This window comes from Carcharodon carcharias, chromosome 5, assembly GCF_017639515.1.
Source record: "Carcharodon carcharias isolate sCarCar2 chromosome 5, sCarCar2.pri, whole genome shotgun sequence".
NCBI lineage: Eukaryota > Metazoa > Chordata > Chondrichthyes > Lamniformes > Lamnidae > Carcharodon > Carcharodon carcharias.
In genome coordinates, this window is record NC_054471.1 from 126,676,433 (window position 1) to 126,703,508 (window position 27,076).

Consider the following 27,076-nt stretch of genomic DNA (forward strand, 5'->3'; position numbering starts at 1 on the left):
ACTGCGCTACGAAAGGGGCATCTCCCCGGTAGCAATGCTCTCCCCCAGGACCCCCGCGAAGTCGCTCCCCAAGACGTCCCAGAACGCCCTGAAGAACTCCACGGTCAGCCCGTCTAGTCCCGGGGTTTTGCCCCTAGAAAGACCGTCGAGTGCGCCGGTCAGCTCCCCCAGACTTATAGGGGAGTCGACCTTTCCGGCGCACTCCGGGCCGACCTGCGGCAGGTCCTCCCACAAAACTCTGCAAGCTTCCTCACTGGACGGATCCGGAGAGAACAGGGCAGTGTAGTAATCTCGGGCAATGGCCCTGATGCCCTCCGGATCCGAGACAAGGGATCCGTCGTCGGCCAGCAGCATAAAGAGCTGCTTACGGACCCCGTGCCTTTTTTCCAGTGAGTAGAAGGGAGAGCCACTGTCCATCTCCTTAAGGAAACAGATCCGCGACCTCACGAACGCGCCCCGAGACCCGACCAGTTGCAGGTCCCGCAGCACGCCCTTCTTCTCATCGTACACCGACCGCAGGGCCGGGTCCGCGTCGGGCTGACGGAGACGTGCCTCCAGGTCGAGCACCTCCTTCTCCAACTCCTCGACCCTGGATTTGCGTCTCTTTGTCGACCCCTTCGCGTACTCTTGACAGAAAACTCGGACGTGAGTCTTGCCCACGTCCCACCATAGCCTCAAGGAGGGGAAGCCTCCCCGCTTCCTTCTCCAGCCGGCCCAGAAGCGACGGAACGAGTCCAGGAACCGCTGGTCTTCCAACAACAGGTTATTAAAATGCCAGTACGCGGACCCTGTCCGAGCGCAGAACGAAGTGAGCTCCGCCCACACCAGACGGTGGTCCGTGCACGGAACCTGCTGTATAGAAGCAGCCGGAACGCAGGACACGTACGCCTTCGAAACGTAAAGGCGGTCGAGTCTCGACGCTCCGACTCCAGGTGACACAAAGGTGAACACGCTGGAGTCAGGATGGAGATTTCGCCAGACGTCCACTAAGTCGAAGGAACTGACCAGGTCCCGCAACTTACTCACACCTCGCGTGCAGTGCGGGGTACCGTGACGGTCCCGGACCCCGAGGGTGCAATTGAAACCCCCCCCGAGGACGATGCACTCGCCAGCGTCGATGGAGCCGAGATGAGTGGACACTTCTTCAAAGAAGCTCGCTTGCTGCTGCGTGCCCAGGGGAGCGTACACATTCACAAAGTGAAGCACCGCCCCCCCTAGACGCACAGTCAGGTGCAGCAACCGGCCTGGCATCGGCTCCTTGACCCCCAAGATCTCCGGCTGAAAATGCGGGGCCAACAAGATAGCCACCCCGCCAGAATTGGAGGCTAGGTGACTCATGTAGACCCCCCTCGCAACTCCAGGGGCCACGTGGCTTCGTCTCCCAGAACGGTATGGGTTTCTTGCAGGAAGCACAACGCATACTTCCCGTCCCTGAGGACCGAGAAGTTCTGGAACCTGCGCTGTGCTTCCCTGCTGCCGCGGATGTTGAGGCTGGCTATAGTCGTCTTCATTGTCAAAGGTACATCAAACCTTCACCTTAAGTCATTAAAAAAAAAGAGGACTTTTTAGTCGTTCCTCTCCTTCAGGAGCCCAGCGAGAAACGTTTGGACCCTCCGCCGCGCGTTCCTATCCAACTCGGGAGACTTGAGAGCCTCGCGAGTGGACCAGAACACCAGCGGAAAAGAATGCCACCGGTCCAAGGCCAACTGAACCCTGTCTCGGCGACCGCGATGACTCGCCAAAAAGTCCTGGAGTTCCCTTGGGGGGATGAGGGGGGAGTCAGTGGAGGGCACCAGGGGATCCACCGCCTCGCTTGAGAGCGACTCAGCGTAATCTCCAGCGCTCACCACGGACACCCCGTCCTCCTCCAGGTCGTCGCCTCCAACTTCCGACCCCTCCCCCGCATTGAGTACGGGGGCTGATTCGGAGCTGCCAGCTGGCCCCACCTGTACCTCGATCCCATCCCCAGGATCAAGGCCAGAGGGGTCCTCTCTGGTCTCCTCTAAACGTTTTGGGTCAGAGGGCAGCGGCAGTTCTGATGCCCGCTCTCCTCCCGGCACCAGGTCGTCCGGGGAGCTCAGGACAAGCTCCTGACCCAAAACTAGGACGCCCGGTGCTAAGGTTTGGGAGGGAGCGGGAAGGCCTTCCTTTTCGCCGCCACCCAATGACCCGTTAACATTTTTTAAATTTTGAAAGCTACAGTCCCCTGACGAGCCAGAAGGTACCTCGGGGGTATCGAGGGTTCCTGAGTCGGGCACCACCTCAAGGGAGGTGCCTTCAGTGACCCCCGAGGGGCCCTGTTCAGGGGACTGCAGCAGGTTGACGGGGGTAACAGTGGTGGGAGTCGGTGCAGGGGTTTTGAGTTCCCCCAGAGGACAGGGCGAGATTTTACTTGGTGGAGACGCCACCACCTCTTCATCGGGGGAAGGGACACACCCAACTTCTTCAGTTTGGGCATCACCCACCTCCTCCTCCGAAGCGTGACGTCTCTTCCGGGTCAGGCTAGGGGCTAGGGAGACCTCCATTTCCGAGGCCCCCTCCTCCTTGTCCAGCCCTCCCGGACACTCCACCCTCTGGGTTTTGGATGTTAGATTCCCCGGCTCGGGGTCCCCCGTCTTTTCCCCGCCGGCCCCGGGAGCACGCGCAGGGACGACGCCAGGCCCAGCACTCGGCGCCTTAGCGCCCATGGGCCCGGGAGCACACGCGGACACGACGCCGGGGCCGGATGATGTCTTTTCCCCTGAGCCGGTGCTTGCAGGTGTTTGGGGGTTTTGGGGCGTTTCAGGGGCCGCCTCCAGGTTGCGGGTCTTCCTCCGCGCCTTCTTACGGCGCGGGGGCTCTCCCCCCGCCTCACCGGCAGCCGAGATGGCAGTGGCCGCCGGCGTCGCTTCCCCTTGCGGGGAGGGAGATGGAGTGGTGGCGGGGGGAGGAGGGGCGGTGCCAGCCGTGGCCGCTTGGGTGGGGCTCGTGGCCTTGGAGGCGGGGCAGTTCTTCCTCACGCGCCCCGCCTCCTTACAAGCATGGCACCGCACGCCCTCCACGGTCCAGAAGACCCGATAGGCGGTCCCCTCAAAATTGATAGTGAAGGCCCCCTCCAGGCACTCCTCCTGGGCCAAGCGGACAAATACCTGGCGCCGGAAGGAGTACACGTGGCGGAGGGCCAGGTCTTTGAGGCCGAGCGGGATTGGTGCAACCCCCGACCTGACCTCCCCCAGTTTATCAAGGTGGGGGAGGAGGAGCTCACTGGATAGAATAGGTGGGACGTTCGAAATAGTAATTCTCTGGGCGGTGGCCTCAAGGGGATCCACCGCCAGAAAAGTCCCGCCCACAGTGAGTCCTTTTTGCAGGGCGAGGTGCACCACCCGCTCGGACCTCAAGAAGAATATGGCCTTCCCATACATTTTAGAGGCCGCGACAATGGCTGAGGGGCCGACGACCCCAGCCATAGCCTTTACGCAGGCCTCTATTGTCATTTCAGGGTGAGCATAGCTCTTTACCCCAAGGGCCCTGGTGAGGAGGCGGAATGGTGACAGGGCAGCAGGAGCAGCTGGAGCTGCAGAAGCAGCCACCCCCGCATAGGTTTTCTTTTTTTGAAGCCCTGCCACCGGTGACAAAACCGCCTCCACATTAGCCCTCGAGGGCCCGGCCACAGGCGATGGTGAATTGGCCTTAGGGCCAGAGCCACGTCCACCCTGGGAAGGATTGGCCATTTTGTTTGAGGAAAGGGGGTGGGGGAGAGAGGTAGAAACAACCTCCCCTCTTTTAGGTAGGAGAGGAGAGGAGGGAGCGGAGTAAAAGACAGGGAGGCACAGGAGGGAAAGAGGTAAATGTCCAGGTGGGTGTCCTCGATGGTGGATGGACGGTGGGTGGGGGCCTGATGTTCTTCAGGCAGGGGGAGGCGATGTCTTCACCAGCTACTGCTGGCCTTACCAGGGAAAAGGGCTGGATTGGGGGAGGGGCGGCAGAAAGATGGTTTCAGCACACACACTCACCCTCCCTCTCTTCCTTCCCCAAACCCTCTGGCAGTCTTCTTGCCTCCCACTACAAAACACAGTCCTTTATTGCTCCCACCTTACACAAACAATAACGTTGGACACCCACCTAGGATGTTGTTTTTAGACACAGTCCTGGCCTTCCTGTCCTGTAACAACAGAAGCTGTTCTTCTTCTCTCCCTCTCTCTCCCTTTACTCCACACGGGCAGGTCCAGCAGCAGCAAACACCCTCGAGTGCAGGTGCAGCAGCAGCAAACACCCTCAAGTGCAGGTCCAGCAGCAGCAGCAAACACCCTCAAGTGCAGGTCCAGCAGCAGCAAACACCCTCGAGTGCAGGTCCAGCAGCAGCAGCAAACACCCTCGAGTGCAGGAGCAGCAGCAGCAGCAAACACCCTCGAGTGCAGGTCCAGCAGCAGCAGCAAACACCCTCGAGTGCAGGTCCAGCAGCAGCACACAGCAGAAGCAACAACCCCAAAGGCAGCAGCAGAAACAGTTGAAACACTGAGGAGCAGCAACACCAACGCCACACACCTTCTCTCCTCAGTATCAGGGAACCAACTGAATCCACAATTGCCTCCACGAGATCGTTAAGAAAATGAACTCTTGATAATCTTTTAAATGAAAACCAAATCAACAAAATTGGGATAAATCAGGCACAGCCCCTAATTCAGGTCAGCCGTAAAACCAAGAACAAAGTTTAAAGGAAACTTACAAACTTTAAATCAAAATGTGATTAAAGGGGTCAACAAAACACCCCAGTCCCCGCGGTGCCCACCGAGCACGGAAGGCCTCGAGAGTGCCAGCAGACACCGCGTGCTCCTTCTCCAGGGACATCCGGCAGCGAACGTAGCCACGGAAGAGGGACAAACAATCGGGCGGGACTCCCCCGTCGATCGCCCGCTGCCTGGACCTGTTAATTGCCAACTTGGCCAGGCCCAGGAGCAGGTTCACGAGGAGGTCCTCCTCCTTCCTGACCCCCTTCCGCACCGGGTGCCCATAGATCAGGAGCATGGGGCTGAAGTGCAAACAAAACATCAATAAAAGGTTTTTCAAATAACTAAAAAGGGAGTGCAGCCTACAACACCCTATGTATACATGGTCCACGGACTCCACAAGAGCGTAAAAAGGGCACGTGTCCTGAGAGTCCGTGAACCTATGCATCCTCTTATTATAAGGGACTGCTGCATGCAACACCCTCCAACCCAGGTCCCCGATAGAAAGGGGGAGGACACCTCTGTAGAGGGCCTCCCATCGGGGGCCTCCGCCGCCGGACGGCAACAAGGCACGCCAGGGCGTGTCCGGGCGATGGACAAGGGCGAGAAAATGGAAGGTGTGCAGCAGCAGTCCGTACAAAAAGCCCCTCTTTGCCGTGCCAAAAGGCACAGAGGGCATGTCCCCGAGGCAGCTCATATTGCGGGGCACCAGCACCCGAGGGAGGGTTCGGGGCTTGGGGCCAATGTGGAATTCCGTCCGAACAGGGGAACGCTCAGACGGAAGACCACTGCGCACCTGGGCCACCTCAAGACCCAAAATAACGTCGGGTCCGAGCACGACCGTTCTCAGGTCTTGGGTGGCATCGGCTGCGACCTGGACACTCACAGACGCGCGTCGCGCCAACTCCTGCGGGAGCATCCAGCCCAGTCCTCCGCCACCCAGCACGTCCCCGATCCTGGTCACCCCTGCCGCCACAGCCCTCCTCTCCGCCAACCACTGAAAAGGACGGAGGGGCGGATTCCTGAGCAGCGGCTCTCTGACGATAGCCGCTACTCCTGACGGGGGAGAGCTGCGTCGCGAGGCGACCACTTTCTAGACTTTGATCAGGTCCTGGTAAAAGACGGGCAACGCCTGCAAGGAGCCACCGAGGCCCAGCTGTTCTATAAACAGGAACTGCACGTCATAATTCAGGCCGTGCACCTGACGGAAGAAATACGTCATCAGGGCACACCATCTAGGAGGGGGCTCGACGTAGAGGTATCGCTGCAGGGTCTGAAGGCGGAAAGCCGCCACCTGTGTGCGTAGGCACACTAGCGCCTGACCACCCTCCCTAAGCGGGAGACTCAGAACCTCGGCAGCGACCAAGTGCAATCTTTTGTCCCAGAAGAAGTCGACTAACAATCTCTGGATTCTTGTGACAAAGTCCGGGGGAGGGGTCAAAGTGACCAGCCGATACCACAACATGGCGGCGATCAGCTGGTTTATGACCAGAACTCGACCTCGGTAAGATAGCACTCGGAGCAGTCCTGTCCAGCGCCGCAGGCGAGCGGTGACTTTCGTCTCCAGTTCCTGCCAGTTTGCCGGCCAGGATTCCTCAGCGGGGCAGAGATGGACCCCCAGGTAGAGGAGGCTGGTCCTGCTCCAGGTGAAAGGCCTGAGCTCCTCGGGTAGGGGATCCATCTGCCACTGACCGACCAGGAGTCCAGAACATTTACCCCAGTTGATCCTGGCAGAAGAAGCGGCAGAGTAGACCTCCTGGCACTCGCGCATCCTCCGCAGGTCAGCCGGGTCACTAAACATAAGGAGCACGTCATCGGCGTAAGCCGAAAGGACCACCCCGATGCCCGGCCCGCGCAGAACCAATCCCGACAACCTCCTCCGCAAGAGGCGCAGGAAAGGCTCCACGCAAATAGAATACAACTGGCCAGACAGGGGGCAGCCCTGACGTACCCCTCTCCCAAAGCGAAGGGGCACCATCAGGGACCCATTAACCTTCACTAGACACTCCGCGGCGGTGTACAGAAGTCGGATCCGGGCGACAAAATGCGCCCCGAACCCGAAAGCTCGCAGAGTTCCGAGTAAGTATTCGTGATCCACCCTGTCGAACGCCTTCTCCTGATCGAGAGACAGGAAGGCGCTCGACAGACCAGCCCTCTGGGAATGGTGGATGATGTCCCGGACCAGATGGATGTTATCATAAAAAACCTCAGGAACCATTTGTAACTCTTTCGAGTACAAACACGTTTCCATCTGTTTCAGATGAGGTTACATTGTTTCATAGTTTGCCATTGTGAGATTTGAACACTCTTCTTGAGGTTACAAGCCCAGTACCATAACCACTTGGCTATTTAAGCCAAGCAGGAACCATTTGTAACTCTTTCGAGTACAAACCTGTTTCCATCTGTTTCAGATGAAGTTACATTGTTTCATAGTTTGCCATTGTGAGATTTGAACTCTTGATCTTGGGGTTGCAAACCCAGTACCATAACCACTTGGCTATTTAGGCCAAGCAAAATGATGTAACTCTTTCGAATACAAACTCGTTTCCATCTGTTTTTCAGATGATGTTACATTGTTTCATAGTCTTGCCATTGTGAGATTTGAACTCTTGATCTTGGGGTTACAAACCCAGTACCATAACCACAGCTATTTAGGCCAAGCGTTAAGAAGATGTAACTCTTTCGAGTACAAACACGTTTCCATCTGTTCCTATTTAGATAAAGTTACATTGTTTCATAGTTTGCCATTGTGAGATTTGAACTCTTGATCTTGGGGTTACAAACCCAGTACCATAACCACTTGGCTATTTAGGCCAAGCCATTGTTTCATAGTTTGCCATTGAGAGATTTGAACTCTTGATAATCTTTTAAATGAAAACCAAATCAACAAAATTGGGATAAATCAGGCACAGCCCCTAATTCAGGTCAGCTGTAAAACCAAGAACAAAGTTTAAAGGAAACTTACAAACTTTAAATCAAAATGTGATTAAAGGGGTCAACAAAACACCCCAGTCCCCGCGGTGCCCACCGAGCACGGAAGGCCTCGAGAGTGCCAGCAGACACCGCGTGCTCCTTCTCCATCGAGTACAAACCCGTTTCCATCTGTTTCAGATGTAGTTACATTGTTTCACAGTTTGCCATTGTGAGATTTGAACTCTTGATCTTGGGGTTACAAACCCAGTACCATAACCACTTGGCTATTTAGGCCAAGCTTAAGAAGATGTAACTCTTTCGAGTACACACCCATTTCCATCTGTTTCAGATGAAGTTACATTGTATCACAGTTTGCCATTGTGAGATTTGAACTCTTGATCTTGGGGTTACAAACCCAGTACCATAACCACTTGGCTATTTAGGCCAAGCTTGAGATGTAACTCTTTCGAGTACAAACCCGTTTCCATCTGTTTCAGATGTAGTTACATTGTTTCACAGTTTGCCATTGTGAGATTTGAACTCTTGATCTTGGGGTTACAAACCCAGTACCATAACCACTTGGCTATTTAGGCCAAGCTTAAGAAGATGTAACTCTTTCGAGTACACACCCATTTCCATCTGTTTCAGATGAAGTTACATTGTATCACAGTTTGCCATTGTGAGATTTGAACTCTTGATCTTGGGGTTACAAACCCAGTACCATAACCACTTGGCTATTTAGGCCAAGCTTAAGAAGATGTAACTCTTTCGAGTACACACCCATTTCCATCTGTTTCAGATGAAGTTACATTATTTCACAGTTTGCCATTGTGAGATTTGAACTCTTGATCTTGGGGTTACAAACGCAGTACCATAACCACTTGGCTATTTAGGCCAAGCGTTAAGAAGATGTAACTCTTTCGAGTACAAACATGTTTCCATCTGTTCCTATTTAGATGAAGTTACATTGTTTCATAGTTTGCCATTGTGAGATTTGAACTCTTGATCTTGGGGTTACAAACCCAGTACCATAACCACTTGGCTATTTAGGCCAAGCGTTAAGAAGATGTAGTTGCACATCTTGGACACGGGTGTTAATCACTTGTACATACTGTTCACTATTGTCAATAAACTCCCAAGAATATCTCCCTGCCTATAGCTCCTTTTTCTGATGCGCAGTGTTTGCGTCACTCAGATATGAAACCTTTCTGCACAAGATAAAGGCAGGTGTCTCAGGCCAGGACCTCTTCCCTGTGCTTTGTGCAGCCTTCAGACCAAAGTGATAGTCCAGCATCACACTCCCTGGACACATTACTGATGCCTGAACATTGATGATGCTTGTCATTGCTGTCAGAATGAAGTAGGCAAGCGTCACAGAGTTCCATCATTCTCTCTGTGTGCTATCAGCACCTTTAAGATGGGGCTGGCCCCCATCTCATCAGCATCTGTGACCATTGACCAGTGACACTGCGCTCCTGAAGGGTTCAGGTGCTGAAGGCTGACAAAGGATCAGATGGTTTCAAAGTTTCATGGCTGAGTCTCTATATGACCCTGATCACTGAATGCAAGTGAGCTGCCCTTGGCCAGACAGGAGTCTGACATATGTGAAGATCTATGGAGTGTCCTCACTGCATGTCGTCATTATACTCCTGCAATCAAACGACTATTCAGTCCTCCACTGCGTCTCCACAACAGGAGCATTATCACAGAGGGTATGTGCGTTGCCATAAGCCAGACTGGAATCAAATGTTCACGGATGCAATGTAAGGATCTATGGTGTCTCCTCACTGCATGTTGTCATCATCCTCCACAAATCTAGTAGCTATGAGGGCCTCCCAAGCGTGCTTGCCTCATCTGGCTAGTACGAGGGCCTCATCCCCATCATCATTGCCTTTGAAGACCTCCTCAACCTCATCCCCATTGGTATCCTCCTCATCGGAAGAGGTATGCATCTCCTCCGTCAGTCAGCACTTCTCCCCATTGCAGTACCAGGTTGTAAAGTGCACAGCAGGCAACGAGGATGCATGACACCCTCTGTGGACTTTCTCAATGGAATAAAACTAATGAGAATCACATATCTTCTTAAATGTCTGCCACTGCTTATTTACCATTTTACCCCTTAACCTATTTTCCCAATCCAATTTACCCAACTCTGTCTTCATACCTTTGTTATTGCCCTTATTTGAGTTTAAGATACTAGCTTCAGACCCAAATTTCTTACTTTCAAACTGAACATGAAATTCTATCATATTGTGATCAATGTTCCCGAGAGGATCCTTTACTATGAGATCATTAATTAATTCTGTCTCAGTATACAGTACCAGATCTAAAATAACCTGTTCTCTGGTTGGTTCTAAGAATCTGTGTCAGATATACTCTATGAACTTGTCTTCAAGGCTACTTTTGGCAATTTGATTTGTCTAATCAATATGAAGATTAAAGTCACCCATCATTATTGCAGTACCTTTCTTATAAGACCCCATTAATTCTCGATGTATATCCTGTCCTATAGCATAGCTATTGTAAGGGGTCTAAAGATTACTCACACCAGTGACTTATTTTCCTTTGCTATTTCTTATCTCCACCCAAACTACATCTTGATTTTCCGAGCCAAGATAATTTCTCATCAGAATAGAGATCTCATCTTTTAATCAAGAGAGCTCCTCACCTCCTTTTTCTTTCTCCCTATGCTTCCAAATGTCAAGTCACTCTGAATATTCAGTTCCCAGGCTTGGTCATCTTGCAACCATGTCTCTGTAATGCCAATCAGGTCATATCCATTTATTTCTATTCGTGCCATCAATTCATCTATCTTATTATGAATGCTGCATGCATCCAGACAAATAACTTTTAATTTTGTCTTTTTACCATTTTTCCCTACTCACATTATTCGATGGTGCATTTTTATACTTGCATCTTATGTCCCTTCCTGCCACACATTGGTTATCATTAGCCATATAGTTATTTTGCAATTTGCCTTGTTTTTTTCTCTTAACCTTTTTAAATTTTCCCCTCACTTGAAACCTCCTCCCCATTTAAGGTCCTGTCAACAGCCTTAGTTATTCAATTTGCCAGGACACTGGTGCCAGCGTGGTTCAAGTGAAGCCCAACCCAATGGAATCCTCTTTCCCCAATGTTGGTGCCACTGCACCATGAATTAAAACTCACTTATACAAAACCAATCTTTGAGCCGCACATTCAGTTCTCTGATGTTATTGACTCTATACTAATTTTCCCTTGGCTCAGGTAGTAATCCAGAGATTATTACTTTTTTGGTTCTGCTTTTTTATTTACTCCCACCCCAACTGCTCATACTCTCTCAGCAGAACCTCTTTTTTAGTCCTACCTAAGCCATTGGTAAGTACATGGTACAGATAGATCTTTCTTCTCTCACTCCAAGTTTATCATCAGCTCCGAGATGTCGTTAATCCTGGCACTCGGCAGGTTAACAGCCTTTTGGATTCTCACTCTCTGCTGCAGACAACAGTATCTATCCCCCTAAATATTCTGTCCACTACTACTACTGCATTCCATTTTACTTCTCCAACTCGCATGGCCCCCTGTGCCATGGTGCTGTGGTCAGTTTGCTGATCCTCCCTGCAGTGCCTGCTCTCACCTACACAAGCCTAAAGAACCTTGTACCTGTTGGACAAGTGCGAGGGCAAATGCTCTTCCGATGTTACAGTCTGGATCCCTCTACATGCCTCATCATAGTCACACCCTCCTGAGCTGATCCGTAAGTGAGAGGTAACCAGAAGAAAGTGCAAACTTTTGTAGAGAAATATAGAAAAAAAAACATTTGCAAATGTCACTGTATAAAGTTTCAGATGCTTCAATCCCAGAAACTCACTGAAAACTTTATAAGGTGATATTGATCATCCTAATGTACCCAGAGTATAATAGCAGTTTCAATTCAGAAAACTTGCAGCTGCTATGCCACTGATTCTGACATTACTGACTACTTTGACATATGCAAATGAGTTAAGTGGAGACTCAGTCATCAGATCATGGGAAGGTTTGGAGAAGTTGCACAGGCAATGGAAACAACTAAAACATAATTTTCTCTCTAAAAAGATTTTAAGCACTGTTTAAACATTGCTAAAATGCTGGAAGCAGTGAGGAAGTTTATCCATGCATATTTATTCATTAAGCAGGTGACATAAATTAGAACTTCAATAATTAATAACACAGGTGATGCAATTAACCAGTACTGCTTAACTGAAAAGTTTTCAAATTAAGGGGCTGAAATTCATCACCCACAGGTTCACCCCAGGCACTGAGGAAGTGAAAAGCAGACTTGGCCAATGAGCATATGATGGGGGTGCACAAGGGATGTGCTGTTTCATTGTTTAACCTTCTTTGGAGCACTCATTTGAGTAGATATCATAGGAATTTTCCTTATGGCTCCGGAAATTTTAATAGGTCACGGCCTCAGTTTCAGACCAGTGCTGCGAACTTTTGAATGTGCCTTTGGATTGGATATTTGTTTGCTCCCTTTAAAGCTGGATCCCATCATTCAATAGACTTTGCCTGACCGAAGCCGTCTACCCTGCCTCCTGCATATTAGCAATCTCCTGCCTAATCTTAATAGAACACATGGTTTACCAACAGATATAGTAATATATTATCCTATTTTATCAAATTAATTTGTTAAGCATTTTAAGAGGGAATGTGGCAGGAACAAATAATGAAAAAAAAATCTTTTTAGACATGTTTTTCCATTTTTCTCTATCTTTTATCTATTTTCATTTGCTTGCCTTATTTTGATATTTTCATGAGCTGAGGTCTCTTGCTCCTTTAAGAAACTTTAACGGAACCCTATGACTAGCATCCAAACACACTTGCACATTTCAACAGACAAAACCCAGAAAAAGTCACCCCAAGGTCAGCCAGTAACAAGGCTTGTGACATGCTACCAAGACATCAGTAATAAAGACATCAATCCCGTGTTGTCATTTTACTATGAAGTGCTGTATCTCAACAAACACCGTGAATTCAACTGCAACCTAAATTGATTTTCTACATATCCCTAAGTTTTTATTGAGTGGCTATGGATATTTTCCTGTAAATCAACAATTTGCAATGCTTTCTAGCTGATAGATGCTGGATCTATATGAACTATAGGGGTCAATTCATGATACTTCCAGTGTGGAGCACTACATTAGGAGAGCACACCTTGGTAATATCTATACTTGCAGTCCACAATTTTCTGTCCATTAATTTAAGGAGAGAAAATCACAAGGTATGCACCTGTGAATTCCTAAAATCTGCTATTTGCGGGTGCCACTACTGTTAGGAGCATCAGGTTACAAAATATCCCCTGATATTTAATCTTTGTTTGAAATAGTTGATCATCCATTTTTCTGCAATATTTATAAATTGCTAACATAATGCTAGATAAGTTGAGTTATTTAGTGGATGATTTTGTATAATGTGGTTTGACTGGCAGGAATTGCAAAAAAAGTATAGAAAGCATGAATAATAACGATTATTTGACATTTCTCTGACAGTAATAAGCCTGGTATAAAGGTCTGAAAATTCATAACAGAATAGGAAACTTTTGCGTGAAAGGGTGAAGAATGGCATAAATGTCAATTTGCCTGAGAGGCGCATCATTTTCAAACACAGATTGTAATCTTATAAAAAGAGTCAGGTGAGGTTGCTCTCTCACAATAAACAGCACACTCCTAATCCTGACAAATTGACTCACTGTGTCAAGTATTTATTTCACTGATTTTAATTGAAAGAGTGAGTGAATTCTTAACTTCATAGGAAAGTGGTATTATTTGGCATTTAATAAAATTAAAGCTTCGCAACTATTATTTGAAAGTACTCGACAGCAGAGCCAAATCTCAGCAGTGGGCACCGCTGGCACTACAGGCAGTCCCTGCGAAGAAGAGCAATGGATCCCAGACAAAGGCAAGTCCCGAGCTTTTAGGGCAGGAAGGGATCTGACACCCTAAAGAGGGGGTGGGTGGAGAGATGGGTTTTGGAAACCAGGTGGGGAAGTAGAAATGGGGAGGTTATCATCTTGGGGGGAAGATGCCTCCCATGCACACAGGGCACCCCTCCCTCCCCCCCACCAAAGGGTGTACCTCCTCTTCTTTCCCGCCTTTTAACCAGTTGAGTCTAAAAAACAGCCTGAAACTCCCATTCGCCTGACCACGCCAGCCATATTATGGCATGGGCAGCATAATATTTGGGTCAATTGGCTTGACATCAGGCTCAGTTGCCCATTGGGTGTATTTTTAAAAATGGTGATGGGGTAGGGTGCTGATATCAGCACCCACCTGCCTCCTGTTTTATAGGGACTGGATCGGGGGGTGGGTAGAAAGGCAGTGCAGCCATCCATCACATTTTATGTGCCTCTGCCAAAAAACATGCTCAGCATAAAATCCAATCCTTGGGGTATTTTAACACTGAGGTCTCATTATAATATCACCAGTGAGTTTTTTGTTGGATTGACTGACCCGGCCTGAAACAAAGTTGGAATGGAATCAGTCTGCTCTGTGAAAACTAAGGTCTGTCTGTTCAAGATGGGAACAGGGCAGTGTATGGACTCCCCTATCTTAACCATTCATCTGTCCTGTTCCCACAGGGTATGGAGGGTTAAAATTAGGTCTAGAGGACCTCGAATGTCTATCACATTCTACTGAAAAAGGAAATAGCACCACTCTATCAGACCAAGAGAGGACTTAGATTATGACATTTAAATCTTTAAACAAAGTAGAAATAAAAAGGTAGCAAATATTGAAAGATGCTAACTCTCCAAATAATCGTGAACCTGGATAATTATCCATAACACGTGCATTGTTGATTCTAGTTCCACTGTGGCTTGCTGTGTTAATTTCAACATTCATGGAAAACGAAGAATTTCATATATTCATAATTCCTATACTTAAGTGGGGTGGGAACAGGGAAGTATAGATCAGTCAGTTTAACATCTGTGGTAGAGAAAATAATGGAATCCCTACTAGAGGAGAGAAATAAAATAACACCCGGAAATAAAATATATAATAATAAATAGCACAGATTTCAAAGGGAAAATCTGGACTAAATTTATTGGATGTTTTCAGGAGGTAGCAGAGAGAACAGCTAATGGCAATGCAGTAAATATAACTTATCGGGGCTTTCAAAAGGCCTTTGATATGGTGTCCCGTATTAGACTAATGACTAAGGTCAGAGAAGGCAGAGTCGAGGGACAAGTGGCAGAATGGAATGCTAGCTGGCTTCAAAAGAGAAAGCAGAGTGTGAGGGTGTAAAGGATAGCTATTCAGAGTGGCAGAAGGTAGGAAGTGGTGTTCTGAAAGGATCAATGCTGGGATCACTTTGTTCACAATTTACGTTAATAACCTGGACTTTGGAATCAAAAACCAAATTTCTAAATTTGCTGATGACACCAAATTGGAGCAGAGGAGATAGTCAGTACTGAGAACTACAACAAATTAAAGGAGAACATTAATAGACTTACAGAATAGAAACATAATTAGCAAATGAAGTTCATCAGAGATAAATGTGAGGTTGTACATTTTGGTAGAAAAAATAGAGAGGTCACTTGTTACTTGGCAGGTGCAAGTCTAGGTGAAATAGAGAAACAAAGGGGACTGGTAGTACAAATACACCAATCACTAAAAGCTTTGGGACATATTGTGGCATAGTAGTAATGTCACTAGAATATTAATCCAGAGGCTCAGGCTAATATTGTGGGGATATAGGATCAAATCCCACCAAGGCAGCTGGTGGAATTTAAATTCTATGAATAAATCAAGAATAGAAAGCTAGTCTCAGTAATGGTGACCAGGGAACCATTATTGATCATCATGAAAACCCATCTGGTTTACTAGTGCCCTTTAGGGAAGGAAATTTGTCATCCTTACCTGGTCTGGCCTACATGTGACTCCAGGCCCACAGCAATGTGGTTGACTCTGAACTGCTGTCTGGAATGGCCAAACAATTAGGGCTGGGCAACAAATGCTGGCTTTACCATTGATGCCCACATCCATGAAAGAATAAAGAAAAAAATCTTGGTTTTATTTCTAGAGGGATAGAATTGAAAAGCAGAAAAGTTACACTCACCCTGTAATAAACCTTGATTGTAGCATAACTGTTTACAGTCCAGGTCTCCATATTATAAAAGAAGGGTTAGAGACACTGGAGACTGTGTGGAGAAGATTTACAAAGATGATACCAAAAATGCATGGGTATACACATTAGAAAAGCATAAGTAGTGGGTCACTTTTCTTTTTAAAAAATGGCTGAGGGGTGACGTAATAGAGGTCTTTAAAATTTAGGGGAAATGATGCGTAGTGGTAAAATCACTTGACTAGAGGCCCAAGCTCTTGAAGAACAGGTTCAAATCTCACCATGGCAGCTGGTGGAGTTTAAGTTCAATGAATATATCTGAAATATAAAGCTAGTCGAAGTAATGGGGATGAGTAATGGAAACCTTGAAACTATCATCAATTATTGTAAAAACCCATCTGGTTCATTCATGTCCTTTAGGGAAGGATATATGCTGCCCTTACCTGGTCTGGCCTACATGTAACTCCAGACCTACAACAATGTGGTAGACTATTAACTTCCCTCTGATATGGCCTAGCAAGCCACCTAATTCAAGGGCAATCAGGGATGGGCAACAAGTGCTGGCCTTAACGGTGACACTCACATCCCATGAAAGAATAAAGAAAAAAAAAGTTTGATAGAGTATATATAGAGAGAAAGTTTCCACTTGTGGGGAAGAGCATAACTAGAGGTCATCAAAATGGTCACCAAGAAATCCAATAGGGAATTCAGAAGACTCTTCTTTATCCACGAAGTGGTAAGAATGTGGAACTCACTGCTGCAGTGAGTGGCTGAAGTAAATAACGTGGATGCATTTAAGGGGAAGCTAAAGAAGCATATGAGGGAGAAGGGAAAAGAGAATTATCATAGCTTTAGATGAGAAAAGATGGGATGAGGCTCGAGTGGAGCAAAAACACTGGCTTGGACTGGTTGGGCCAAATGGCCTCTTTCTCTGCTATGTAACGTAGTTTTACATAAACTTCTAAACTTGTAGAAAACTGCCAAATATATTTATCTCTTGGAGCAATCCTGTTCTCCAGAGATACTGTATGGGACATTGCCTGCAGTAACAACTGGGCTCACTTATATTCAAGTTTTGTTGGCATTTCAATAATCAAAAACTACAATGGAACCTGAGTGACCATGGACTGATTATCTTATAATGGATACTAGACACAAATCCATTCATGTCTGGTTCCAAATAGTTTAGCCTTAATTGACTGTTTTCAGAACAAAGTGAGCAAGTAAGTGAGATTCCAATTAAAACATTATTACATTACTTTGCAGCTTCCAGCAATCAACTTGACCTGCCCCACTGCACTTGGCAGAGTTCCAGGAATTATTTTGCTACTTACCTATGGTGGGTTCATTCTACCATGTAATGGATTCTAAGCCCTGGCTCTCTCAGCATCATCTCACAGTTCTGACTACTACTTCAAAGTAATTGCATTTGCCGGAAAAGGCTTTTATTTCTGTTTACCCTTCTGCTTTTTCTAGTGAGGTTCAATTTTGTTGTTCTTTAACAATAACAGCTTATATTTATATAGCACATTTTAGAGTAAAATGTAGTCCTTTGGCAGTACAGAACTTGAGTATTGCTGGAAAAAGAGAGATGTCAAAGCTTTTCATTTTGCACTCACCAAGACACTTTGCAAGAACACCAAAATGAGGGCAAAACAACAATTTATATTATATAAGTATCATTACTCTCTTCTCATGCAGTATAAATTGTTTTTCCCCTTATATTGGTATTCTTCTGAAGTGTCCTGATAAGTGTAAGGCAAAAAGCTTTGACATGTCTCTTTTTTCAGCAATACTTAGAGTAAAATGTCCCAAGGAACTTAAAAGTAGTGCTATCATATAAAATTAGATCTTGAACCAAAAAGGAGATTTTAGGGCAGGGAAAGCTTGGTCAAAGAGGTAGTTTTCAAGAAGGGTCTTAAAGGACGAAAGAGGTGGTGAGGTTTAGGAAGGGAATTCCAGAGCTTAGGGTATAGGTAGCTGAAACCAAGATTACCGATGGTGGAATGGTGAAAATCTGGCATAAATCACACTGCCTTGGTGTGGGGTTAAAAGCACAGCACCTTCCAAACCTATGATCTCTACCACCTAGCAGGACAAGGGCAGTAGATGCATGGTAACATCACCACTTGCAAGTTCCCCTCCAAGCCACACTCCATCCTGACCTGGAACTAAATTGTGATTCCTTTACTGTCACTGGGTCAAAATCCTGGAACTCCCTTCCTAACAGCACTTCCTAACACCACATAGGCTAGTTTGAGAGGGCAGCTCACCAGTACCTTCTCAAGGGCAATTACAAATGGGCAGTAAATGCTGACCTAGCCAATGACACCCACATCCCATGAGCAAATAAAAATATTGCCCATATTCAAAGGTGGCTGGAGGACTAGTATCTGTGCTGTGTTGTAACTTTAACCACTCAGCTCCAACAATTGAAATCGGCAAATGTAGCATATATATTCTGTTATCCAGTGCAGCACATAAAGAGGCCATTGTGCCAGCTCTTTTAAAAAGCAATCTAGCTAGTACCAGTCCCTGACTTTCTTCATATCCCTGCAATTTTCCCTCAAAATATCTATCTAATTCTCCTTTGAAGGCTACTATTGAATCTATTTCCACCAGTCTATCAGACAGCGCAACCCAAATCTTAACTAGTTATTGTGTAAAAAATATTTCTTCATGTCATCTTTGTTTCTTTGGCCAAACAGTAATATATGCACTAATCTCTGGGCCCCAGTACCAGTGGAATAGAAAAGGCCTTAAATAGTTTACGCAGTCTATATACCAAGAGTTAGTTTCTCAGATATTTTGCAAGATCAATGCAGGATGAAGTTATGCTACACCAGATAAACTGCTGCTGACTAATGTAGCCGGTCACAGCACCTGTAGTCTGCTGGCTCAGAAACTTTGTCAATGGCTGTCAAAGTCACAGCTTCCCTGAACATTTTTACCACAAACTCCTTGTAGCCTGTTACAGGAGACACAACCGACATCTCCCTGTTTGCAATGCATAGCAATGCAGAATGTAAGGACTGTTGTTACTGAACAGCAAATACGATAAGAGACAGGTAATCTGGGACCAGATGAACAATCTGCCTTCCTGCTTCAGACAGTAAATACTTTTTCCAGGATCGTCTCTAGGAAAAACGGATTAATATAGCTTTGCAATTGAAAAGTGTATATCTGCCTGGGCTGGAGTGGAACTTTGATGATTAAAGTTACCTCCGCCTTTTTATTTTTGTTATACACGACACCAAAATAAGTGAGGGCTGGAAATCACACAAAAGCTAAAATAAAAGCAGATGCTGGAAATCTGAAATAAAAACAAAAAATGCTGGAAAAACTCAGCAGGTCTGGCAACATCTGTGGAGAGAGAAACAGAGTTAAGGTTTATTTCTTTCAAACTGAAGGGAGGTAGGAATGTGATGGGTTTTAATACTCTTGAAGGGTGGGAGGCTGGAGTAATGAGGGCGGCAGAACAAAAGGGAAGGTCTGGAATAGGTCAGAGAGCAGCAGAGAGTAAATAACAAAGATGTCTTGGAACAAAAGGCAAAGAGAGTGGTGACAGTTGGAATAAAGAAACAAAGCATTGGTTCAGAGTAAGTGTTAAAAGCAGAAGAATGGGCAGTTCTGTCCCATAGCACCTTCTCATGCAATCACAGGTGTTGTAAACCTGCTATTTTATCCCCTCTCTCCTCACTGACCAAGGCCCCAACCAAATGGTTGATTCTTAACTGCCCTCTGAACAAGGACAATTAGGAATGGACAATAAATGCTGGCCGAGCCAGCGATGCCCACATCCCATGAATGAATAACACTCCTTATATAAATGTCTTTCAATTTAGTATACTGTATTTGCAGCTAATAATGTGGTCTCCTCTACATTGGGGAGACCAAATGCACTCTGGGTGACTGCTTTGTGGAAGACCTCTGCTCAGTCCGCAAATGTGACTCTGACCTTCTGGTTGCTTGCCATTTTAATTCACCACCTTGCTCTCACAGTCAGATTTCGGTCATCAGCCTGCTGCAATTTTCCAGTGAAGCTCAATGCAAGCCTAAGGAACAGTACCTCACCTTCCAATTAGGCACTTTACAGCCTTCTGGACACACCATTGAATTCAACAACTTCAGACCATGAACCCTGTCCCCCACTTTGATTATTTTTTTTGCCAAAGTTTCAGTCTGTATCTCATTTTCATGGTTGTGCTTTCAGACAGAGCTGTCCATTGTAGTATAAGGGGTTAATTTTAACTGTATGATATGCTAACGAGACACAGTATACATCATCAAAGGAAGCAATGCAACATCTCATGATCTTGCTCACTCTTTATGAACCTCATGGCAAGATGATGCCATTGTAAGGTTTCTCAATGAAATTAGTTTTTTCCTTACTTCAGCAGACTCTTCAAATATTCTGTGTTAGCACAATGAGACCAAGAACATTTTATGGTGGCAGTGAGTGAGAGAACAAGTATGCAAAAGCCTCTGCCATTACCAGAAAGCTTCAAACAGGTCACAGGCCCATATCAAGCAGAAGTGTGGCTGAATTGTCATCGAAGATTTGCCAAATATCACACCACATTGGGCTTCGCTGCAAAGTCGATCAGTGAGCAGGACAGTATGCTATTATAAGCGATGGGCAGCTATGCAGACAATATCCTAGTCAGGAAGGGATCAATGAAGAAAAGGCTATGTACGATAAAGTAATAAAAGCACGATGCTTTCTTCAATTTGTGAAAGAATACTATTGCTGAGCATGCTAAATTTAATAAGTGTACTCAAAGACAAGGGGAAAGTATTGATACATTTATCAATGATCTGTATAAACTTGTAGAGAACTGGCAGCTTAAAAGGTGAACTAACCAGAGACAGAATTGTTGTTGGAATCTTAGATGAAGCATCATCTGTCAATTTGCTGGTGGATGATTTAGGCATATCAGTTGAGCAGACAAGATGAAGTCAGGAAGCAAATTGATTCGGAGTGACAGGGAGAAACATTTCCCAGAAACGAATGACTCAGTGGAATATGTTAAATTTAAAAGCAGAGTGGTGGCCATAAAAAAGCAGGGGAGGCAGAAGGACCGTCCATCAAATGTCCCATCAAACTGCAATCGCTGTGGCAGGGAAAAATAATAGGCATGAAAGTTGTCCTGCCAAAGAGGCTAAATGCCAATTTTGGAGAAATAAGGATCACTTTGGTCTTGTTTCTTGTTTCTTTTTTTAATGATGCACACAGGCCGTCGACATTGTAGCTGAACTAAATTTATTAATAACAAATTTTCCTAACGTGAACACGTATCTGCAGTGTTTGAACTCTATCAAGACAAGCTTCAACATGTGCTATCCGACCTTTAACCCCCAGATCAGGTGACCCCATATCTAGTACAGAGTACCGAATAGTATCTAATACTGGAGTCCATAACCATAATCAGCTGTGATCGTGACATTTCCCTTTTTAAAAAAAAACTTTTATACAACTTAAGTACACAAAGTCCCTTATCTATTATTTTTCATTCTGTTTTCATCAGTCTGTTTTGTCTTTTACTCATCTCTATATCTCTGTGGTTTTTTCACAATTCTTCCACTGGACGTTCTGAATGGTGACAGGGGTGATTTTGAAGGACAAGGGGCCTTCTCCAGCTCTGTGTCACTCTCACCCCTTGGATAGTTTTCAGGACTCTCAGGCTTTGTCTGGTTATCTGTTGCTTCATTGGTGCATTCTGGTTTTTGATCTTCGACTACACTTTCTGGTTCAAAGCAGGGTTACGTCTCATTTGTTTTCCATAAGAATTTCCAGTTTCTCCTGTACTGTTGTCCACTTGGAGTCTGCACTATGTAAGACCTTGGTTCTCCTGTGATTCCTGTGACAACAGCAGGATTCTAGATCCCTTCATGCTGAATCCTGTTTCTCCCATGTTCAGGTCAGGCAGAGGTTGGGCACCTCAATCGAAGTACTGTTTCTGCTTCTGCTGTCTCAATTTGAGAGGTTACTTTTTACTGATTTTTAATCAGTAAGGGAATTAAGGGTTATGGGAAAAAGACAGGAAAGTGGAATTGAGAATTATCAGATCAGCCATGATCTCAATGAATGGTGGAGCAGACTCAATGGGCTGAATGGTCTGCTTCTGGTTCCTATGTCCTATGGTCTTATAGGTTCTGCATGCTGCAGCTCACTGGCTGTGGAAATAAAAGTTGGGACACAGTTGGAAACTTAGTTCTTAGTCTTCTCCCCGTCAGGAATTGTGCTGCAGATGATCCAATACCCTGTTATGGTGTATCCTGAAATTCAGCACGGCCAGGTCACTTCTGTCCATCTTCGACTTCTTCAACAGGTGTTTTAAAGTCTGCACGGTATGTTCCACCATTCCGTTGGATTGTGGATATTTGGGACTTGACACAGTATTGGCAAAACTCCCAGTCCTGTGCAAATTTGCAAAACTCAGTGCCTGAGAATTGTGGACCATTATCTGAGATGAGCACTTCAGGTATACCGTGGTGAGCAAAAATTGATCTTAAATGATTCATTACAGTGATGCTCTTATTATCATTTCTCAGCAGCACAGACTCAAAAAACCTTGAGTAGTAATCTACTGCTAGTAGGTACTCACTGTTTTCAAATGTGAACAAGTCCACTCTAATTTTCTGCCAGGGCCTCTCTGGAACACTGTGTGGTTGAAGTGGTTCTTTTTGTTGAGATTTACTGTATTTTTGGCACACTGCACATGCATTCACAAAGTTCATCAATTTGTGCTCCCATTCCAGGCCAATACGTCATGAGTTCTTCTCCTACATGTTTCTATGCCAAGGTGACTTTCATATATGCACTGCAGCATTTCTTTCCTCAGTGTTGCAGGAATTATGATCTTTTTTCCTTTGAAAAATATTCCTTCTGCTACATGAAATTGCTCATGAAAGTTCCAGTATTCTTGTCCAGCAAAAGAGGCTCTGCTCTGATGTATGGGACAGCCAGTTTGTACAGTCTGCTGCAGTTTTCTCAAGTGGCGTTGTTCTTGGTCGCTACCCTGATCTCATCTAGTTTTGTTACAGCCACGGGTAAGTTCTTTGTCAGCATGTGAACCTGTGCTCCCATTTCTTTATTCTCCTTCTCCATGTAGGTAGGAATGCACGTGACAGAGTGTCTGTGATGTACATTTCCTTGTCCGGTTTATATTTAACTCTGACCTGATACTTCTGCAGACGCATTAGTAATCTTTGGATTCTGATGGTGCACAGTTCAGGGACTTTTTAAGTAAGGCTTCCAAAGGCTTATGATCAGACTTACCTCCACATCTTTGCCATACACAAACTGGTGGAAGTATTCTAGGCTAAACAAAATTTCCAGCATTTCTTTCTCTATTTGGGCATACCGCTGCTGTATTTCAGTCATTGCCTTTGAAGCGTATGCCACTGGTGCCTCATTTTGCAAGAGGACAGCTCGGAGACCAGTGGTTGAAGCGTCCACTAAGATCTTGACCTGCTGACTGACATCATAATACTTTAACACTGGTGCCTGGGTCAGTGTTCTCTTCAGACTGGTCAAAGCTTCCTGGTGACGTTATTCCCAGTGCCATTCCACATCATTTTGTAGAAGTTCTCTGAGAGATGCTGTCAGGTCTGACATATTTGAAATGAATTTCCCAAGATTGGTCACCATTCCCAAAAGCCTCTCCAAGTCTTTCTTACATTCTGGGGGTGGCATGTTCATGACTGCTTCGATTTTACTCGGGTCCAGCTTCAGTCCCTCACTTATTAGTACATGTCCCAAGTACTTGATTTCATGAAGATCTATTTTGCTCTTTTCCTTCTTCAACTTGAGTTTCCTTTCTCTAGGTCTGGCCAGCACCTGCCTCAGTCTGTGCTCATGTTCTTCTCATGAGGGTCCCCAGACCAGCACATCAACGATATAGGTTTCCAAAACCCTCTAACCCTTCAAACAGTTGCTTCACTGTTCTGTGGGACACCTCCGGAGCTGAATTAATACCAAAAGGTAAGTGTAAAAACCTGTATTGCCCATATGCTGCATTGAAGGTAGAGATAGGAGCTGCATTCATCTAGCTTGACCTGCCAGAAGCCTGAACTCACATCCAAGACTGAATAGTATTTAGCATCAGCCAGCTTACACGTGATCTCTTCTACTGTGGGCAGCTGGTAATGCTCTCTTTGTATGCCTGGTTTAAATCTCTGGGATCCAGACTGACTTGCAGATTCCCATCTGATTTTTCTACAATTACAATTCGATTAACCCACTTTGTTGGTTCTTCGATCTTCTTGATGATGTGAAGTTTCTCCATTCTGCCCAACTCTGCTTTCAGTTGGTCTCTCAGCATTACTGGTATTTTCCTGGGTCGGTGTATTTTGGGTGTCACAGTTTTGTCATCTTGATGTTGTGTTCTCCTTTTAGGCAGCCAATCTCCTGGGACACATCTTTATACTTACTCAGGATGTCACCAGTGGTGACAATCATTATTCTCTTGATTAGCTTCAGATTTTCACAAGCTTTGATTCAAAGAATGGGTTTTGCATCAGTTTTTCACCACTATGAATGGAAGTACTTGAGACTGTTTTTTGTAGTTCACTTTAAGTGTGCCCTTGCCTTCTACTGTAATTTTTTCACCTGTGTAAGTAGACAGCTTCACTTTTGTTTTAGTTAGCTGTTTTTCTTTGCTTATCTTACGATACAGGCTTATGGGATTGACATTTGCTTGTGCACATTTGTCAAGCTTGAAATTCACCATCATGTTGGCAATTTTTAAATCTACCTTCCATTTGTCTTCTTTGGAATTTGTTATACTACACCACCGAGAAGTTCAGTTTCAGTGTCTGTGTCATCATCTGCAATTTTCACTTTACACACCTTAGTGAAGTGATTTAGCTTATCACAGTTCTTACATTGCTTTCCTTAGACTGGACAACTATGTGGTAAATGCTCTGTTCTGCATCGGCTGCATTTAAATGTTTTAATAGCAGTTTTGTTTTTTTTTACCTTCAGGCTATCTATTTGTTCTTTCCTGGGGATATTTCTGTTTAACTTGACCGTGTGTGGTTTATCATCTTTTATCATCTGTTTAATCTGGCATTTCATTATCTCTGCTGCTCTGCAGATTATTTATTGCTTTCTCCAGTGTGAGATCAACTTCTATCAAAAGCCGTTCCCTCAGAGAGTCACTTGCGATCCTGCAAATTATCGCATCTCCGATGAGTGATTCTTCGAGCTCTCTAAATTCCCAAGATTTAGCTCATTTTCTCAGTTTAATTACGCACTGACTAATGTCACTGCCTTGCGGCACTTAAAAAATAGGTATCTTTCATACATGATATTTTCTTAGGGCTGTAGTAGGCTTCAAATTTTTCCATTAGTTCTTTCAAGTAATTTTGTTTCTTATCACTTTCAAACGTGAATGTGTTAAAGGCTTCTAGGCCTTCTTCCCCTGCTATGTGAAGAAAGATGGAAGATTGTACCTGAGGGTCTTTTTATCACTGCCCTTCGCTGCGAGGTACTGCTCGAATCACTGCCGCAACCTCCTCTAATTTTCGGCGAGATTGCCCTCCAAACTGAACTCAGTTGGTGGTTTCAGAACCTCCATTTTTGCGTTCAGTTTACTTCTGACACCATGTCTTGTTTCTTGTTTCTAATTTAATGGTGCACACAGGCCATCGACATTGTAGCTGAGCTAACTTTATTGATAATACATTTTCCTATCATGAACACTTATCTGCAGTGCCTGAACTCTATCAAGACAGGCTCCAACATGTGCTATCTAACCTTCAACCCCTACGTCAGGTGACCCCGTATATCGTACTGAGTACTGTATAGTATCTAATACTGGAGTCCACAACCACAATCAGCTATTACCATGACAACTTTCAGGCAATGTGCTGCAACAAGAACCCTGTACAGATTAAGCAAAAGGAAAAGCCTTTGATAGATGGCAAGATCCATGAAATAGAAGATATCAATGATATTGAAATGCCTTTTCTTGGAGAGATCCAGGGACTAAGCAGAAGCTACTGGAGTGCTGATATCCTAGAAGGGGGAAACATGACATGCTTTAACTTAGACACAGGTGCAGCAGTTTTGGTTCTTTCTGATGCTGAGCCATGTTTGGAAAAAAGTTCTCTTCAGCCATGATGCATAAACATACACGGGCCAAGAGGTATAGAGCTCAAGGTCAAAGGACAACTGAATACAACACTTCAATATAAAGAGAGGCAAATTACTGAAGCCTTATATGTGATCCTGAACCAGAGCCGTTCACTCTTAAGCAGGAAAGCTTGTATCGACTTACATCTAATTTGCAGGGTAGAAGAGGAAACGGAATGTCAAGAAGATCAGCCTAAAAACTTAATGAATTTTCACAGCTGTTCACAGGGCTAGGAAAGTGGAAGACAGCGTACCACGTCACTCTACGTCTTGAAATGAAGCCAATGCGCCTGTTTACACCCAGAATAGTTCCTTATCCACCCTTGCCAAAGGTAAAGAAGGAAATTGACTCTCCATTGAAGCAATGGGTTATTTCACCTGTGACAGAACCAACAACCTGGTGGTCGGGGATGGATCCCACAACCAAACACCCAACAGATCTATCAGAATTTGCACAGATCTTATACAGCTGCATAAATCAGTCGAATGCAAAATTCATCCTATGTTGTCTGTGGATGAGCTCTTAGCAAAATTGGCAAAGAATTCAATCTTCACAAAGCTAGATGCAAATATTGTTTTTTAGCAACGACACCTCAATGAAGACTCTAAGTTGCTCACAACTTTCATTACACCATTTGGGAGGTTTTGCTTCAACAGATTACTCTTCAGCATTGCATCAGCACCAAAAATCTTCTACAGGACAATGTCAAGAACCCTAGAAGGGTTGGATGGAGTTGTGCGTCACATGCATGATGTCCTGATCCATGGATCCAGTCAGACAGAACACAGCACTGTGGTACAGGAAGCAGGACTTACGCTCAACAACAAATCTGAATCCTTACAGCCAACTGTCAAGTTCATGGGCATATTGTGGATGTATCCAGTATCAGAGTTGATCCTCAGAAGCCAAGAGCAATCAAGATGTTTCCAGCTCCTTGCAATGTGACCGAGCTCCAGAGATTCATGAGTATGGTAAACTAATTGGGGAAACTTCATGCCCAACCTAGTTGTCATCAATGAGCCATTACATCGGCTGTTACAACAAGACAATACATGGGGCTGGAGGGAAGCACAACAGAAATCTTTTGGGAAAATCAAAGAGATGCTGATTTCTTGTGATATTTTAAATAATGTCTGGAGGCGGAATCGTCCCAGATTTACACTAAGTGCAGTAGCAGGTGGGTAAAATGATGTTTTACCTGTCGGCCACAGTGGTGGCTTTTCACGCCATATC